Genomic DNA, 17979 nt, shown 5'->3' with positions numbered 1-17979 from the left:
TCCTTCTTCTTCATCTTCATCTTCGTCTACTTCCTCTTCCCCTTCCCCACGTTCTCCTTCTCCTTCTTCTAGTTCTACTTTGTGGTAGTATTTAGATATTTTGTATTTAATTTGCTTTCCTCTTATCTATTGATTAAGTGCCTTTTCACAAATTCATTGGTTGTGTGGACATCTTTTGAGAAATACTTACAAAAATATCTTGCTATTTCTTCTATTATTTGTCCAGATTTTTCTTATTGATATGCAGGAGGTCTTTATATAGTCCAGGTTAAGAGCTCTTCATCTATTTTGTCTATTTAAAGTACATTCTCCTCTGGCAGCAGAAGTTGATTTTATTGGCTAATATTTTGCTGAAGCTATGACTTTATATTCAAAGCTACTTTAATACAAAGTACAAATATGGAAATGATGTGAATTTGAACTTTGGAGCCAGTAAGGTTCATCTAGTTCTACTCTATTCCTTCCCAAATGTGTAATCTTTTGGATGCCCTACAGAACTGTATAGTATAGTACAGTACAGGTGTACTTACCAAAGTCCCTCCTGCCTGACAGATCCAGGAGTACAAACACTGGGGGAGAGTTGAGATAGGAGAATGAGGAGAAGCTGGTAACACATTTATTATTAACTAAGAGTAGGCTATCCTTATCAGGGGGATAGTGCATCCACTGACAAAAGAGCCTTCTTGAGATGTGGGGGAAAGGAGGATATGAGGGTGATAGAGTCAGAATTCGTTTCAAGTCAAATGTTGAGATCTTTCCAACCCTCAACAGTATCAGATGTTTGTATTTCTTTACTACCCTCCATGATCAACCTGTTCTTCAGGGGCATTTACAATAAAAGACACACCCTAGGAAGGCTGAAGGGGATCCAGAGGGCCACACTCATAAGACAGATAACAAGATAACCAGAGGATTGGCTGGAATCAACTGATTGAATGAGGGAAAAAAGTAGCACTGCAACCTGGAACAGTATTCATATTGGAAAGTTACCACCGAGAGTCCCAAGAGGAGGTCAAAGACTGCCAAAGTAGGAGAGCATAATTCCTCATGTAATGTGTCATCTTTCCCTGCAAGACAGCTGGCCAGCTTCTAGACTGGCATGCAGTCATGGCCTCTGCCTCAGAGTCCTAGAGCCTTTGCTATGATTGATGTGTTGCCATGTCCTTTATGATGATGGATCTAGTCAGCAACAGTAACAATCTGGGTGGTGCAGACTCCAAGAGCAACTTGATTCCCATCAGTTTCACTGGGAAATGACCCTTTTGTGGTCATGTACATAAGTGACATGGACAGTCCAATCAGTAGCAATGATCAGTTTCCAGTTTGCACCTCTGAAGAGGGGAAGGTTTAATTGGCCAGTCCGTAGTTTTTCAAACTGCAGAGTAGCAGGTAGCCATGGTGATAGACAAAAATGAGTCCAACCATAACAAGGTTTGCCAAATGAAGGGCTGACCTGGGCTAGGAGAACAACTTAAGTTCTGACTGTGCGGTGTACCCAAATAAATTTTTGGGTCTGTATAGTTGGGGTTGAGGTTAAATTGCTGTAACAGTCACTGATTCAAACCATCAGTGAATCAAGGGCTCTACTAAGCGTGTGGTTTTGATCCAGGTAGTGAAGTGGAGGTAAACATTTCTCCCAAGGGGAGAGCTGTTTCTTTTTCATGTAAATTAAACAGCCTCTAAAGCCAGATCTAACTTTTTTTTTCCCCCTCTCAGTGGGCAGTGGAGTAAATGCTGGATGTGTCCAATAGGTGGCAATGTTGCATTGGGAAATGGCTCTCAGTTTGCCAACAGCCATTAAGAATTTGAATAAACCTAATTCCTCCTTGTTTCTTGGGTAAGACAAGTTCCTCTCTGATCACTGGAGAGGGAACAGGTAGAAGGTGGTGGTGAGGGGCAAGGATGATACTGCGCTATGACATCTCATAGGTGGTGGTCCCTGAATGGGAGAATCTTCTCTAATACTCATGTCATGGGAGGTCCAAACACCTATCACATCAACACTAGTGGTATATTCAGCTGTGCACATTAATACAGCAATAGATAATTTGCTCTATGTTTCCACCCACAAAGTCACTTTAGTTTTCTTCAGTACTGTGCTCTTCAACTAATTCCTCTTAGTCCAATTCAAGTGTCCCCCTGCCCTCATGCAGACTGCTTGGGTGCTGACTTTTTGTACCTGCACCCTACGCAGTTCTATCAATTTCCATCCCGTCTCCTCAAGTCCGCTAGCATTCTTGGACGGGTGTGCATGGCCTTCTCTCTCTTTGAGGAACAAGGAGAACTTGTCCACTCTCCAGTCGGCTTTCTCCATTAAGCAACTGGGATTGAGCTAGGGAGTCCAGTGGAGGAATTAGAGGATATAAAAATAGATTGGGGCTTCGTGCAAATAGGCATGGCACTTTTTTCCCTGGTTTTTATTTGCCTCTACACTGCGTACATCTTAACCAAATAAACTTCTGAAGTTTTTGTTCCACTCCAAGTTCTGTACTGAATAACAGCTTTCCATATTTATTCCTGTTTGGAGACTCCTTGGGTCAGAAGCCACGGTCATATCGCCTTTTGGTTTGGGCCCTTGAGCTGGCTAACCTAGTTTGGTGATAATGTGCTTTTTTCTGTCTACTCAGAGAAGAGTAAACAAAACCAAAGACGCCATCTGGGCAGCACATTTCCACCACACTGCTCACTGCTCAGCCTCCCTACACGAATTTAGTGCTTCTTCATCAAGAGATATGACAATGGAGCTCCCATCCCCTGCACACAGCTTTCATTTAGGTGAACGTATTCACTAGAGAGTCCCAGGAGGTTGTTTTCTTCCTGAAACTCATCCTTCTACCAGCATCTCATCCTCATTGACAAAGTCAATCCTGTGAAGGATCTGAGATCTTACCTATTTTCAAACTAACAATTTAGCCTAAAAGAGCTTCATGGATGCTGTCATGAGAGACAAAATTTTTAGGTCAGAGGCAAAAGCGTTTATTACTCATGGCACAGCAAGCATCATGAACATTGACATATTTGCATCCGTTTCCCTTCCCCCCAGAGTCCTATGGTAGAGATGCAGATGGACCCATATAAATGCCCGCATATGCACTGGGTTGCCTTAAATGAGAGAAAGCCAGAGTTTAGACCATCTGAATACTTTCTAATGGGTAAGTCAGCATGCTTGAGCTTTGCTGTGGGGACACTTGTAGAGTCTATGATACTGGACAGAAAGCACACCTGCCTTTGTTCTGAAGGGAGATGGTATCTGTCTGCCAAAGCTGACTGCTCTATGAATGTTCTTGAAAAGGCAGCTTAGAACAAAGTTCAGACAGGGCCTAGACTCATAAAACATGTGGAAATATAAGACCTTAATAGAGAATTCTCTCCCAAGACAGGTACATAGAAGTATAGAATAAAGGGGGAAAAATACTTTTGTCCAATGTACTCTTTCTGTTATTAAAAAGTGTTAGTTAAGAGGAGTACTACATATCTTAAAATACTATGTCATTTTTTTTACCTTTAAAAATTCCTGTATTGGTATTTCAATGTTATGGTGGATTTGATCCATATTTTTATAAATGCAAGAATTTGTTAATTCTAGGCATTCTCATCTATTTTTATTTGTGTCAAAAATATATATGTGTAGAGTGTATATATATATTTTTCTGAAGTATTGTATTTTAAATGTGAGTATATACATATGCAGACAAAAATATAAATACTTGCAGAAACATAAAATTCAGAATGTTTGAGTCACATGCTCATTTTCCCATAGACTTGCATGAAATTTCATTTTATAAAATACCGAGTTACTGATGACATAAAGAAATACAATTTATTTAAATTATAAAAACAATAAATATAGACTTAAAAATACATTGTATAACTATGTGCTTTCCCTATGAGAAATTCAACATACACAAACTTTAAAAGTGTTATGCCAGGTACGTGACAAAAACAGCAGTTTTAAGTGTGTGTTGACATCTCAGTTTGGAAAATTATGTCCTGAAACACATAAAAAAAAGTTTCCATAAGTGACTCTTAATCTCACAAAACAAACTGAGGGTTGATGGGGGGAGGGGGGCTCTGGGGGTGGGGTTATGGACATTGGGGAAGGTATGTGCTATGGTGAGTGCTATGAAGTATGTAAACCTGGCGATTCACAGAACTGTATCCCTGAGGATAAAAATATATTATATGTTTATAAAAAATAAAAAAATAAAAAAAAATAGGCTCCATATTAAGGAAAACAATTTGCAGATCACGCAGAGTTTTTATGTATTGAAACACGATATGGGGCTACTAACTTACTTTATCGTACTTTTCCCCTTTGGAAGTTGCATCCCGAGTGCCGCTCAGAGAAGGTTCTTCTGGCCGCTTTAACCATCTGGTCCAGGATACTCTTATTTGCCATTTCAAAATTTCAATGTGTAAAAAAAGCTTATTCACCAAACCCTTTTTCCCCTTAATTGTAAATATGCTGTACAGTTTATAGGGAAATGAAAAGGCAAGGTTTATAAACGAATGAGTCAGTTTGTGTAATAAAATAACAATTTCACAATAAAGTAAATATTATAGAGGTTGTCAACTGAATGAGGTAGAGAGGTAACTATGCTCGCTCCCTATTAGTGTCACACCTGCTTAGAGATTAAATTGCACTATTTTATGCTACATTAAAATGACATTTTCTGGAGTGATATTTTACATTTCTGATAGGCAGTTGTGAATGCTTTGGTGCATTCAGCAACATTCTGTTTTCTACAGTGAACATTTCTATTAGTAACAATTCACCCATAATTTTATTTCAGAAAAAAGGCAATATCAGCCAGGACACGTGTACATACACAGTCTTTTTTCTAAACCAGAGCAATAAGAAATTTTACTATTGTTAATAACTTCTAAACTCAGGCAGATGGAACTTCAATTTAATGCTTCATCTGAATGCCACCGCCTACAAACATTAATACTGAATGAAAACCTATATTTTGAAGAAAGAACACAATTTACTATAATTTTAAATTAGATTATTTTTTAAAACACTGAGGTTATTGACATCATCAGTTATGTGTATGTTTTATTTCTGCTTGAAAGATTTTGATCCTGTGTGCCTATTACGTGGTAATTTTTCCTTCCCTATTTTATTTATAACTGAATATTTATTTGTGTTTGATTTACATTCTTGGAATTACAACTACTCAATGGTCTAATGACACCATATGTTTAAATAAGATTTCTAGCATAAGTAATTTATTTAAACATCATATTTTTAATGTAAAAATTATGTTTATTGTTACTGGGGGGGAAAGGTCCCAGTGTACTCACTAAAATGCTCATGAATATCATGGTTTTTACTTATCCACACAGTTCTTAGTTCATGCTGTCTTCCATAGATGGTTTCCTAATAAATATAAGAGTATATACATTTTCATTGGAATTCTAAATTTTGATAGAAACTGCCATTTTAAAGGACACATCTATTTTAAGCATTTTCATATAATTTGGAAAAACAAATCAAATTATGGGTTATTATATTTAGAATGACTTATCTACATAGAATAGAAGCAAGGAAGAGGAATGAAACAAAGAGAACATGGATCCAGGTCAGTACAAAGAAACCCTGTAGAATTTTCAGGAAGATGTTCACTTTTTTTCCCATTAGTCAGTATATTATCATGAACCCATTAAAATACTTAGAAAAGCTATTCATTCATTTAGTAAAACCATTTTATTGGTTAGCAAAGATTCAATTTCTGCCCTAGTTAGGGAACATATTTGAAGTATAATTTTCAAGGCTTCCCATTCTTTTTTTAAGGACCAACAGTGTGATACTTATCAAAGCGATATGTCCAGGGAGTTAAATTATTTCAATGAGAAAATAATGCTGCAATAACAAAGTAATTTTATTTAAGAAAATTTGCTACTAACAAAGGCAAACAAATTACATTAATATGTACCAAGACATGTAGAACACTGCTATTAGCAAATTAAATGAAGAAATCAAGTGTCTCAGTAAGACCAATTCCTTTTTGGAATCTTAAATACACACCACTCAGCTTTTCTTTTGCTATTTTAAAAGACATATTTAGGAAGTTTATCTATTGAAATGAGCACTTAGCTTTGAAAAATACCCAATCAACTCTTTTATCTGATGTAAAATTCTCCACTTAAGACTCAGTCTATTAACTATTTTAATCTTCAGTAAGAAGTGAAACATGATACTCTAATAATTTCAACGTTCTAGGTTCCATTGATCATTTGGTCTCACATACAAAACTGCTAATAGTGTTAAGCATTCAAGCATCTGACAATCATTTCCTTTCTCTATTGTTGCTCTGTCTGCTCCCCATAATACTTAAATTTCACTAACTGAAGCAAAATAAAACTAAACTGAACTAAACCTGGCTAGGAAAGTCTTCACAGAATTTGAATACATGGAATTTATGGAATACAGGTCTCTCTATAGAATTTATGGAATACAGGTCTCTCTATGGAATACAGAAATGCAAGTGAACTCAACTATCCATTGCTGTAAGTCATGTCTGGCAGTATTTATGCTAATGAAAGATGATACATTAAATACGAATCAAAGGCTAAGGGACCTGTGTAAAGATTATAGTATTCTCTAGGACTCTATAAAAAGAAAAATAATCTTGGTTAATTTAAAAAAAAAAAGATCCAGGATAGCTGGATGTCTAGCTTCTCTTTTCAACTGTTACCTATTTAGAAATATGAAATCAAGCAAAAATATATTCACTCTCAGTACATGCAATCTTTAGATATCAGGACCCTGTTTTAGGGCTTAATGGCAGAAGAAATGTTGCATAATACAACAATTCTCGTCCATTCTATTTCTAAAATGTGTTTCTAATTTATCCATTTCTCTGATACACCCACTACAATTAACATGAACCAGGCTCCAATTATCATTCACTGGATTGATATTAACAAATTCGCTGCTTAGACTCTTGTCCTCCTCCCATCTCTTCTGACAGAGCAGTCAGAGGGATTGCTGTAAAATGTGAAAATGACCTGTCATAGTCTCCAATTAAAATCCTCCTCTGAGATCTGATTAGATATAAAATAATACTCAACATCTTTACCATTTTATCAGTATGCTTCAAGAATAAAAGTTAACCTGCAGAAATGATCGTATAAATAGGTTAATTTTAGGAAGATATAAAATCACTCTTATATCAACTCCATTTAGGGTAAGCCATGATGAAGTAACAAGGGAGACAAAATTCTTGCTGATTTATAACCACACATTTTAGTTTCTTGCTGATATCAAGTGTCATTTCTTGGGTATGCACTTACCTTTAGATTACACAGTTTGAAGTGTTCTCAATTAATTCTCTTTATTTTATTCAGAAATCCATAAGCTAAAAATCTTTCTGAGTATGATTATTATGTCCCATGAGAGTAGGAGAAGGGACAAACTTATCCACACGTACATTCACACACGTACGTTCAATGCATAACCTAGTGCTTTATTCATCATGAGTGCTCTATAAATATCTGTTGAATGAATAATCTTATTTAAATTAATCTAAATATGACCTTAAGATTTTGGTGTAGGGAAGATCAGATAAACAGTGTATCTTACTAGAAGCAAGTTTAATTCACTCATTAATTATAATACTTCACTTTCTTGCATAGGTTGGGAAAATCTGCTGTGTCTCTTTATCATGTAAGAGAGTCAACCAATTACAAAATTCAGTTGGCTACTCCTAATGGAAGCTTCTTCACCAGAGGTCTTCAAATATTTTGTGGACATGTACACTATTAGAAAAAGACGCACATTTACCTCTAATATATGCATATATTTTGTCTATAAGTTATATGCATGAGATAATGATCCAATAAATGATGTAAAATTTAAATTTCTCAAAATATAATCTAAAATGATGAAATAATAAATATGGAAAGTATTGTCCTGATAGTTTCTTCCAATTGGAACTACTGTCCTACAACATCAGTGGACACTGGGGGAAGGTGGGAACCCTATGTCCAAGAATATGAAAAAGAGTGAATGTTGTTGGTTGGAGTCACACTGAGAAACCCAATTTAGAACATTTTATATTATTCTCTTCAAATGCACAGTATATTATCCAATGGGAACAAATGAGATCCAGATCTAAGATTAGATTTGTGAAGTATTTTAGTGTATGATTCATGTCATACAGATATCCATTCAGAAAGGTGAAAATGTTAATGTTTCCATAAGTTTTTCAGTGAGCTACAAAGATGTCCTCTGATGATCGAATGAAATGACACAGAAAAAAGCCTGAGTCAGTGTTAATATGTGTTCTCATTAGAATGCATGGATCTCTTTCCCACTATAGATTTTGCTTCTGGCTATACACACAGGATATACTTTACTTTCTTTTTAATGCACTCTATAGGATATTTTTTTAGTGGAAAGTTTTTTGAGAGATCACACTCTGGTGAATCATTCTATGGAAAAGTGTTATTTGTTTTGCTCATCCTCGATTTTGTCCAGGAACTAATACTTCCCTTATTTTCCTACTGAAGACACATAAAATTGTTACATTGGATTTTCACCTACAAAGTGTTCTTGTGGCTATATTATCATTTATATAGAAAAGATGATCTTTACAGATGAATACACATTACATTTATATTTTTATTCTATCTAACAAGCAGGATAAGTGTATGATGTAAACTCAAAGTCTAGAAGGATATCAAGTTGTGTATTCTGTAAGATGCTAACTGCCCATTGAAATACATATATGTGGTGCCTACATAAATTCTCAATCATTAGAGGAAAGCATTTTGGCAATAAATCTTAGCATTTGCTGAAAACTGCACATCCATAGGTGAGTTTTAAAGAGCAAATGGGAAAGGTGAACTGAGTCTGCTCTCAGGGAAGTCATTGTTGGGAATACAGTGGATTTTGCATCATACAAGCACTGCTTACTTCATGAAAGGGGATAGGACTGGTGGGGTTTTAAATAAAAAGAGCTAGACAGATAAAGATAAGACTACCAGCAACAGGAAGCTCATTGCTTAAAATTAGCTAATTATCAAAGAATACTTTTCCATTGAACTGAGAAAAATTTATTCAAAGCTTACTATGTCCCAAGCAATCTGGATACAGAATAAATAAAATAGTGTCCTTTCTTCAAGGGATTTACATTATATTGTTAGGCACAGAAAACCTAAGTAGTAATTTTCCTAGAGAGAATAAGTGCCATAGATCCATATTCAGAATATTATGGAATGACATAAGAGAAGCAGACCCTCAATAATTTTAGGAAAAGTGGCATAAAACTGAATCCTGAAAGCCAAGCCAAAGCTAGCTCAAAACAGAGTTAGGAGGAGCATTTTCAGGAAGTGGGAATAAAGTGTAGAAAGGCTGAGATTCAGGAGAAATTGACATAAAGTATAAATGGGAGAGTAGTGAGCAAAGCCAGGCAGATCATAGGCATCAATATATGGGTTCTCATTTGTTTGCAGGAGATAAACAACCATTGACAAGAAGTGTGTTCCATGAAGATTAATCTTGTAGCTCATGAAGCATAGAGAATTCAGGACAAGATCCCGGCAGACAAAAACTTCAGTCTACTACTGATATGTTTCATCATATTTCTTTCTTCCCTGAAAATTTTGCAAAATTAGATTTAAATAGATTTTTTATAAGAATAAAGCAAATACATATATTTCACATATACATTACAAAGGAAATAACAAAATAACATCTAGTTCTTAGTCTTGTTTTTTTTGTCCTATTAATATTTAAATATATTCCAGCTTCAGAGCTGCGATATATATGGAAGGCTTGAAGTTGCTAAACCACTACTCTCTATGTTTTGTAATCTGTTTGAGGAATCGACAACACAGGAGTCTGATCTAAATTGTTAATTTCATTTACTGACAAATCTAGATTGCTGAACTCTGCAGGGCCAAAGCTAACCTAGCTTTCAGAAAATGTCCCCCCAAATCAAACTTTCCTATATATCCCCAGCAGAGCTCTACAACACTTAGAGTGGAAAAAAGGAATTTTCAGATAGGTGCTCCATGATGGGAAAAAAAAAAAAAAAAAATTCAAAGAGGCCTATTAGTAGTAAAGTTATCATCGTTTACCTAAGGATATTTGTGTTAAATGTGGATAATGAAAATTACTAATAATGCAATATTTTACTTTAACCATTAGTCTTTGACCACGAGGTTTCTAAGTGTGATAAGAGAAGAAATACAAATATAATATGGAATTGGGTAATTGTTTTTCCTAGTCCTGAATTTTATGTGTAACTATCAGTATAAATTTATTAATCTTTTCTGTAATACTTTCTTATCACTATCCATGGAAATGCTTAGAAAAGTGAAAGAGGACTCTTCCATGAAACAGTGTCAAAGATCACTACGAGTGTGCAAATTGTGGTCTTGAAATGTACTGTAAATAAATAAGAAACACAGTAATAGGGCTCCCCATATAAACAATTTATTCTATGTTTGGGGTAGAATTTTAACAAATTGAGTCTGGATCATTTTCATTACCAATTAGCACAGAGTTGTAATAGCTATTAGGGACTTATCAAAAAAACTAAGGAGAAAACGAAACAGCATTCATTGGAAAAAGATGAAAAATCTGAGCATCAAAATCTTTTTTACATGAATTAAACCATAGGGTAACCTCAGGTCTGTAAGGGAAAAATTCTCATTACATAAGTCTTATTTTATAACAAAAGGAGAAGAATGATGTAATTAGTATGGGATCATTTTGTAATAGAAATAATTAATGTATTAATGGATCTAGCCTTGAGGATCAGCTAATATCACAAGAAGAGGTACAGTAGGTATCATGAAACTTCTGTTAAAAGAAAACAATACCACATATGAAGTAGTCTTGTCAAAAAAAAGTCACATAGGAGCAAGATTGAATCTGTAGTCAAAGCTATCAGTTTATAGATAAAAGGAATGAACAGAGAAACATGTTAAAATATATTCTGAGATGGAATTGCAAGAAAAAATGAAGGAAATTCTATCTGATTTTCTCAGCAAACATATTTCAAGGAAAATCCAAGCAGAGAACAGCAGTCTTGCTGAGTTGAGAATATATGAATTTTAATGTTGAGGTAGCTAAATGTGAGGGGTACAATATTAGAGAAAAGCAGGTTAAAAAGAGAATGAGACCCAGATATTTGCTGAAGACTGGGCAAGACTGAAAAATACTTAAAAAAAAAAAAAAGATTTATTTCGTTATTGGGGGTAGGAGGAGAGAAGGAGATAATCTCAAGCAGACTCCCTGCTGAGCACAAGCTCCTTCCACAGGGCTTGAACTCAAGACCCTGAGATCATGACCTGAGCCAAAGTCAAAAATCAGATGCTTAACTGACTGTGCTAGCCAGGCACCCCTGAAAAATATTTTGTGTAACCAGCACAATTCAGATAAGAACTCTGAAAAGTCCTATCTTATCAGTTGAGCTAAACTAGTTTTAAGGGGAAAAAGAGTTTAGACTTGCCCTATAAAACTTAAATACAATCCTTGAAAAAATGAGGCTCATTCACAATTATCTTAATTGCTTGACAAAAACTTTAATAATTTTTAAAAGAAAGAAGAAAAATTCAGACTCTCAACAATATAGCATCTGTATTTTCAGTATCCAATAGAAAATTACAGGACATGCAAAGAAAAGATGTGATCCATAATTATGAGAAAACTTATGAATAGGAAAGAACAATAGCACAAAGAATAAAAAGGAACAAGTGAAAGTATTCTTGAAAGTTTCTTACAATACATATGGAGTGTTAAAATATAATTTGTAGGAAGACTGTGGTAAGTTAAAAATACATATCATAAACCCTAAGTTAAAGAGGACCCAAGGAGTATATAACATAAGCCAATATAAGAGATTCAAATGGCAGAATTTTTAAAAAGACCAAGAAAGATAAAAGAGAACAAAGATAAACTTGAGGACATTTAAAATAAATACCAAGATGGTAGGCCTAACCTGTGTGTATCAGTAATTGCATTAAATATAAATGATTTCATATTTAAAAGTTAGTAAAAGGCAAAAGTTGTCAGAATGTAATCTGCAGGAAACTCAATCTACAAAGTAAAAGGTTGGAAAGAGATACACAATAAGATATCTCACTATAAGAAACCTTGGCTATCTAATTTAATATATGAAAAAGTAAACATCAGGACACCTGGGTGGTGCAGTCAGTGAGCATACAATTCTTGGTTTCATCTCAGGTCATGATCTCAGGGTCCTGAGATCAAGCCCACATCCAGTGCCAGCCCAGGCCCCTGTGCTCAGCATGAACTTGGTTTTGATTTCTCTAGCCCTCTTCCTGTGCCCCTTCCCACCCAAAATAAATAAATATTTAAAAATATATAGAGAGAAAGCAAACATCTGGAGAAGGAATAGTACCAGATATTAGTAAGAAGATTTTATTATTAAAACAGGATGAACTCAGCAAGAAGATATAAAAAATCTAAAGCTCTGTATACTTAATAGAGCTTCAAAATGCACAAAGCATTATCTGAACCTGTTGAAAACAAAATAGACAAAAGTAAAAACTCTACAATTTTGGTTAGAGATTTTCACAGTCCTCTCCTAGTTATGACTAGAACAAACAGAAAGAAAATAAATATGAATATAGAAAATACATGCCACAGTATCATTCAGCTTGACCTGATTGACATTCAGAGAGTGCTACACCAAATTATAGGGAAGTATATACTGTTTTCAAGTATAGGTGTTATGCACATTTAATTGGTTATATTCTGGGTTATAAGTCTTAAAATGTTAAATGAATGAGAAAATACCATGCTTTTTGACACAAAGGAAATTAAATTAGAAATTAATTAAAAAGTTATCTAGAATATAAGCAAATAGTTGGACATTAGACCAACATAATTATATACAAATTATTGATCAAAGAAAAAAATCACAATAACAGTTGGAAAATATTCTAATTGAGTAATAATAATAACACAAATAATCAAAATACTTATAATGCAGCTAAAGAAGTGATTAGGTGAAATTATATAACATTAAAATGCTAAAAGATTATATGCTCAGTATCAATTGTATAAACTCTTTCATGAGATGCTAAATAAAAACAAAGCAAATTAAATCTAGTGTAAATAAAAGAAAGGAAATAGTAAAGATGAATGATGAAACATACTAACTAGAGAACAAATAATAAATAAATAAAAAATAAAATTAAAATAAATAAAAAATAAAAAATAAACACTTTTTGAAGGAAAAAAAAGGTCTTGTTAAAATAATAAATAAAACCAATAAACCTATGGTTAGACCAGTCCAAGAAAAAGTACAAATTGCAAGTATGAGAAAATAGAAATTGCAAGTATGACTCCATACAGAGTCATAACTAAAGGTCCTAAAGACATTGAAAGAACAAAAACATTATGAACAAGTTTATATCAACATAATGTACAGATTTCTTGATGTCACAAGTCACCAAAACTGACACAAAAAAATAGAAAGTCTGAATATATCCAAATTTATTAATAATTGGATTTGCATTTAAAACTTTCTTATAAAGTCTGTGCCCAGATGTCTGATGAATTCTATCAAACATACTAAGAAGAAATAAACATTAATTCTGTACAAATTCTTTCAGAAGAAAAGATTATACGATCCAGTCCAGGAATAGCAAACATGTGACAAAAATGAGGCAGAAATTTCATATATATATATATGTATAATGTTATTAAAATAATTATTATAATATTATTATTATAATAAGATAAAACTAATAAAATGAGAGATGTTTCATACATACATACATACATATATATGTAAGCATCATTATATGAATATAATAGTATTAAAATAATAAGTATATTAAACATACAAGACATTTATTTGGGAATACAATCCACTAAGAATAAAAGTGAAGGAAAAAGGATAAAACAGGCAAATTACTAAGGCATTCTATCATCTGTTAAAGAGACGGAGGGAAAATTTGCACAGGAAGAACCTCAGCCTACAGCACAGCTTTTCAAAATCTTGATGAGTTGGGTAGGAACTTCCTGGGCAAGAGTTGTCCACAGAAAGATTTCCATAGCAATTGAGAAGATGCCTATGCTAGGACCCCTACAATGCCTGTTGGTCAGCTTGGAGCAGCCCAGGGTGAGCATGGCCTTTCATTCCCCTGAGCTCCCTGAAGCAGACCCTCTTAAAGAAAATTTGAGCAGCATATTTTCATGGCTGCCGAAATAAATACCTGTGATCCATCCTAAGAAGATTAGAGTTGGTTTACCACTTAAAAATTATATAATAGATTTCATTGTGTTAACAGAAGAAAGAAGAAAATCCATTTAATTTCCCCAAAATAACCTTTAAAATTTTTAATAAAATCAACCATTCATATAAAAAAAAACTAATAAATCTAGGAATGGAAGACAAATTCTTTGTGCTAGATAAATGATATCTATCAAAACCTGAGATCTAAAATTATGCTTAGTTAAAAAAAGAATTTTTTAAAAGATTTTATTTATTTATTTGTCAGAAAGAGAGGGGGCAGGGCACAAGCAGGGAGAGCAGCAGGCAAAGGGAGGAGCCGTCCCTCCACCTAGCAAGGAGCTCCAAACGCGATTTGATCCCAAGACCCTGGAATACTGACCTGAGCTGAAGACAGATGCTCAACCAACTAAGCCACCCAGCGGTCTCAAAAAATAACTTTTTTATATATAATATCAGGAACAAGGCAAAGCTGTCTGCCTTCACCACTTTATTCTATTAAATCCTAGAAAGTACAGAAAGAAAAAAATGTATATATATATATAATTTCAAAATAAAACATTAGGCGCCTGGGTGGCTCAGTGGGTTAAAGCCTCTGCCTTTGGCTCGGGTCATGATCTCAGGGTCCTGGGATCAAGCCCTGCATTGGGCTCTCTGCTCAGCAGGGAGCCTGCTTCCGTCTCTCTCTCTCTGCCTGGCTCTCTGCCTACTTGTGATCTCTGTCTGTCAAATAAATAAATAGAAATAAAACATTAAATTTTCTTTGTTCATGAGGACATGATGCAGATATAAAATATCATAAAGGATCAAAAAATATTTTAGAACATATCATTTTATTTCATGAGTCCATAAGATAATAGATCAATATACCAAATTCAATTATAGTCTGTAGAGAATAGCCATAAATAGAATATACAAATCAATGCCATTGACAATATCTAACTATCTAGGGATAGTTATATAGTTATATATAGTTATATATAGGGAAATACTAACTATAGTTATATATAGGGATAGTTATATATAGGGAAATACTATCTAGGGATAAAGTTAACAAAATTTATCTAAATACTATAAAAAGAAAACTAAGAAACATTGCTGAGAGAAATTAAAGATGACCTAAAAACTATAAATGGAGAGACGGACCATTTTCAAGAAATGCAAGCCTCAATATTGTTACAATGTTAGTTCTTCCCAAATTGATTTACACGTATTCAAAGCAATCTGAAGCAAAATCTCAGCAAGATTTTTTATTTCAGAAATTGGCACTAATTCTACAATTTATAATTAAATATAAATCATATAGAATACCTAAGTTTTTTTTTTTAAGCAAATTTGGAGGATTTACACTGCCTACTTTTAAGATTTCCTCTTAAACCACACTAAGTATCTTACCCATGTAAAAATAGACATAAAGATACTGGTGTATAATACAGAAATCATAAACATGGGAAAGATAGGAAAAATATAAGAAAACATAAGAAAGGTCTTCATGAAGAAGAAAATTTAGAAAAAAAAAAATGTTCTGACCTTAGGTTAGGCAAAGACTTTCTTGATAGGATGCAAAAGCATTAAGCATTCAAAAATATGATACAGTTTATCTAACCTTATTACTCTTTCCTGTAAGAACTTTTAAAAATGAAAGGGAAAGTGCTGTGAAGTTTGTAAACGTGGAGATTCACAGACCTGTACCCCTGGGGGGGAAAAAAATATATATATATATATGTTTATAAAAAATAAAATTATAAAAAAAAAAAAATGAAAGGGAAGCCTGAGATGGAAAGAAAATAACTGACAAAGATTATTAGACAAAGGACTTGGGTACACACCTTAGAAGATCTCTACAACTTCAAGATCAACAGTCCAATAAAACATGGGCAAATATTTGAACATCCACTTCCCCATAGAAGATATATGAATATCTCATAATCGCATGAAGAGACTGAACATTAATAATAGTCAGAAAGATGTAAATTAAACCACAATGGAACACCACTCCATGCCACTAGAATGGCTAATACCAAGACTTGTCAAGTGTTGGTGAGGATGTGGAACAGCCTAGTCTCTCATATATTGCTGGTTGCAGCGTGAAATAGTTGGAAAGTTTCACATAAACTTTGTCCATATAATGAGGTAATTTGATTTCTAGGTATTTGGCCAAGAGAAAGTTAAACTAATACACAGAAAATAACTTGTACATGAATATTCACAGTGGTTTTACTTAAAAACAAAACAAAAACAAAAAAACTCCAAACTGAAAAACATATAAATATCTACCAAGTGAATGAATAAACCACAGAACTGTATACAAAATAACACGACTTGGTAATGAACGAATGAACTGTTAATAAACACGAAAGCAAAGACAAAACAAAAACAGCCTGCTCAGCGAAAGAAGCCAGATACAGAAGAACACAACTTCTAAGATTTCATATGAAATTTTGAAACAGAAAAAACTAACCTTTTAATTAGAGAAAGCCTTTTGCCTCAGGCAGAAGAATGATATGTGAAGGATGTGGATAATTGGAAAGAAAACTGTATGGGCTGTAGAAATGTTTTATAATAATAAGTAAGAGGATAGTTCCAAGGTTATATCTGTTTTTACCCTTCATCAAAGCATACACCAAAGCATACATCTGTGTGTGTTTTATGGAAAGTATACCTCAATAGTGTTAGCTATTTTTAATTTTAAAATATAAGGTAATGGGATGATATTTTTGGTGGCACAATCTTGCAAACATAAAATCAGTTTGTCGTGTGGGGTTTCAGACATTTATGTACATTAATGCATTGATTTAAATATTAATAAAACCAAAAAAATTTAAAAATCTCTCAAATTCATTATGAAGCCTTGACTTCAATGTAAAATTGAGTAGTTAAACCGTGTTCCTATCTCACTTCAGTAGTCAACATTCACATAATAGTCACATTGTCATATAGTAGAAAATAGAATTATTTTCAAAGCAATTTGAGGTTCCTATGTAAAGATAAAATACAACAATATTCGTGATGTATTAGCTGGTTAATAACATTTTTCTTTTAGTTTTCTGCTCTACTTCTTAGTTCAGCAAAATTGTTTATTCTTTAAACAAAATTATACATACTAAATGAGTGACTATATCCTTTATAGATAATATCATCAGGATGAAACAATAAAAACGCTCAAAAATCCCCAAACGTCTATGGGTATTATGCTAATTTATTTGGAAAGTAAAGTCTGTTTTGACAAATAATTTATATGCTTTTATTTTAAAAAAGAACAGTTTAAACAGGTCATCTACCACAAAAGAGATAAAACATCTATGTTGGCACAGCAAAAGTAATACAAGATTTCATCTCAAGTTCAGTGAAGCTATATGAAAAATCTCAATTGAATGTTAAAGCAAGTAATGGGAAATGCTTTTAGGCTCAAACAACAGTTAGCAGAAAAAACAACCAAAAACAAAACCCACAATTTTAATGTAGCAGGAATCGAGAAAGCCTGACAACAACTTAAAAACTATTTTGCAGTGAGAATAAAAATGTGAAGGTGATTCCGAGGCATCCAATTAAAGTAAAGGCACATGAACCAGGATTTAAAGGATTGGGGAAGTCATGACAGCGCTTGTGCTGAATAATTCTAGACTAACAACCCAGAGAGTTTCTTTCCAGATGATATCTTGATTCCGCCTAACTTTCTTTTTAAGCTTTCTTCCTTTTATTCCTTCCTCCCTCCCTCCCTCCCTTTCTTCCTTCCCTCCCTCCCTCCCCCCTCCCT

Source organism: Lontra canadensis, unplaced genomic scaffold (assembly GCF_010015895.1).
Source record: "Lontra canadensis isolate GAN:19392208 unplaced genomic scaffold, GSC_riverotter_1.0 scaffold22, whole genome shotgun sequence".
Taxonomy (NCBI): Eukaryota; Metazoa; Chordata; class Mammalia; order Carnivora; family Mustelidae; genus Lontra; species Lontra canadensis.
The sequence above is the reverse complement of the archived record's forward strand: the minus strand, read 5'-3'. Positions refer to the sequence as shown.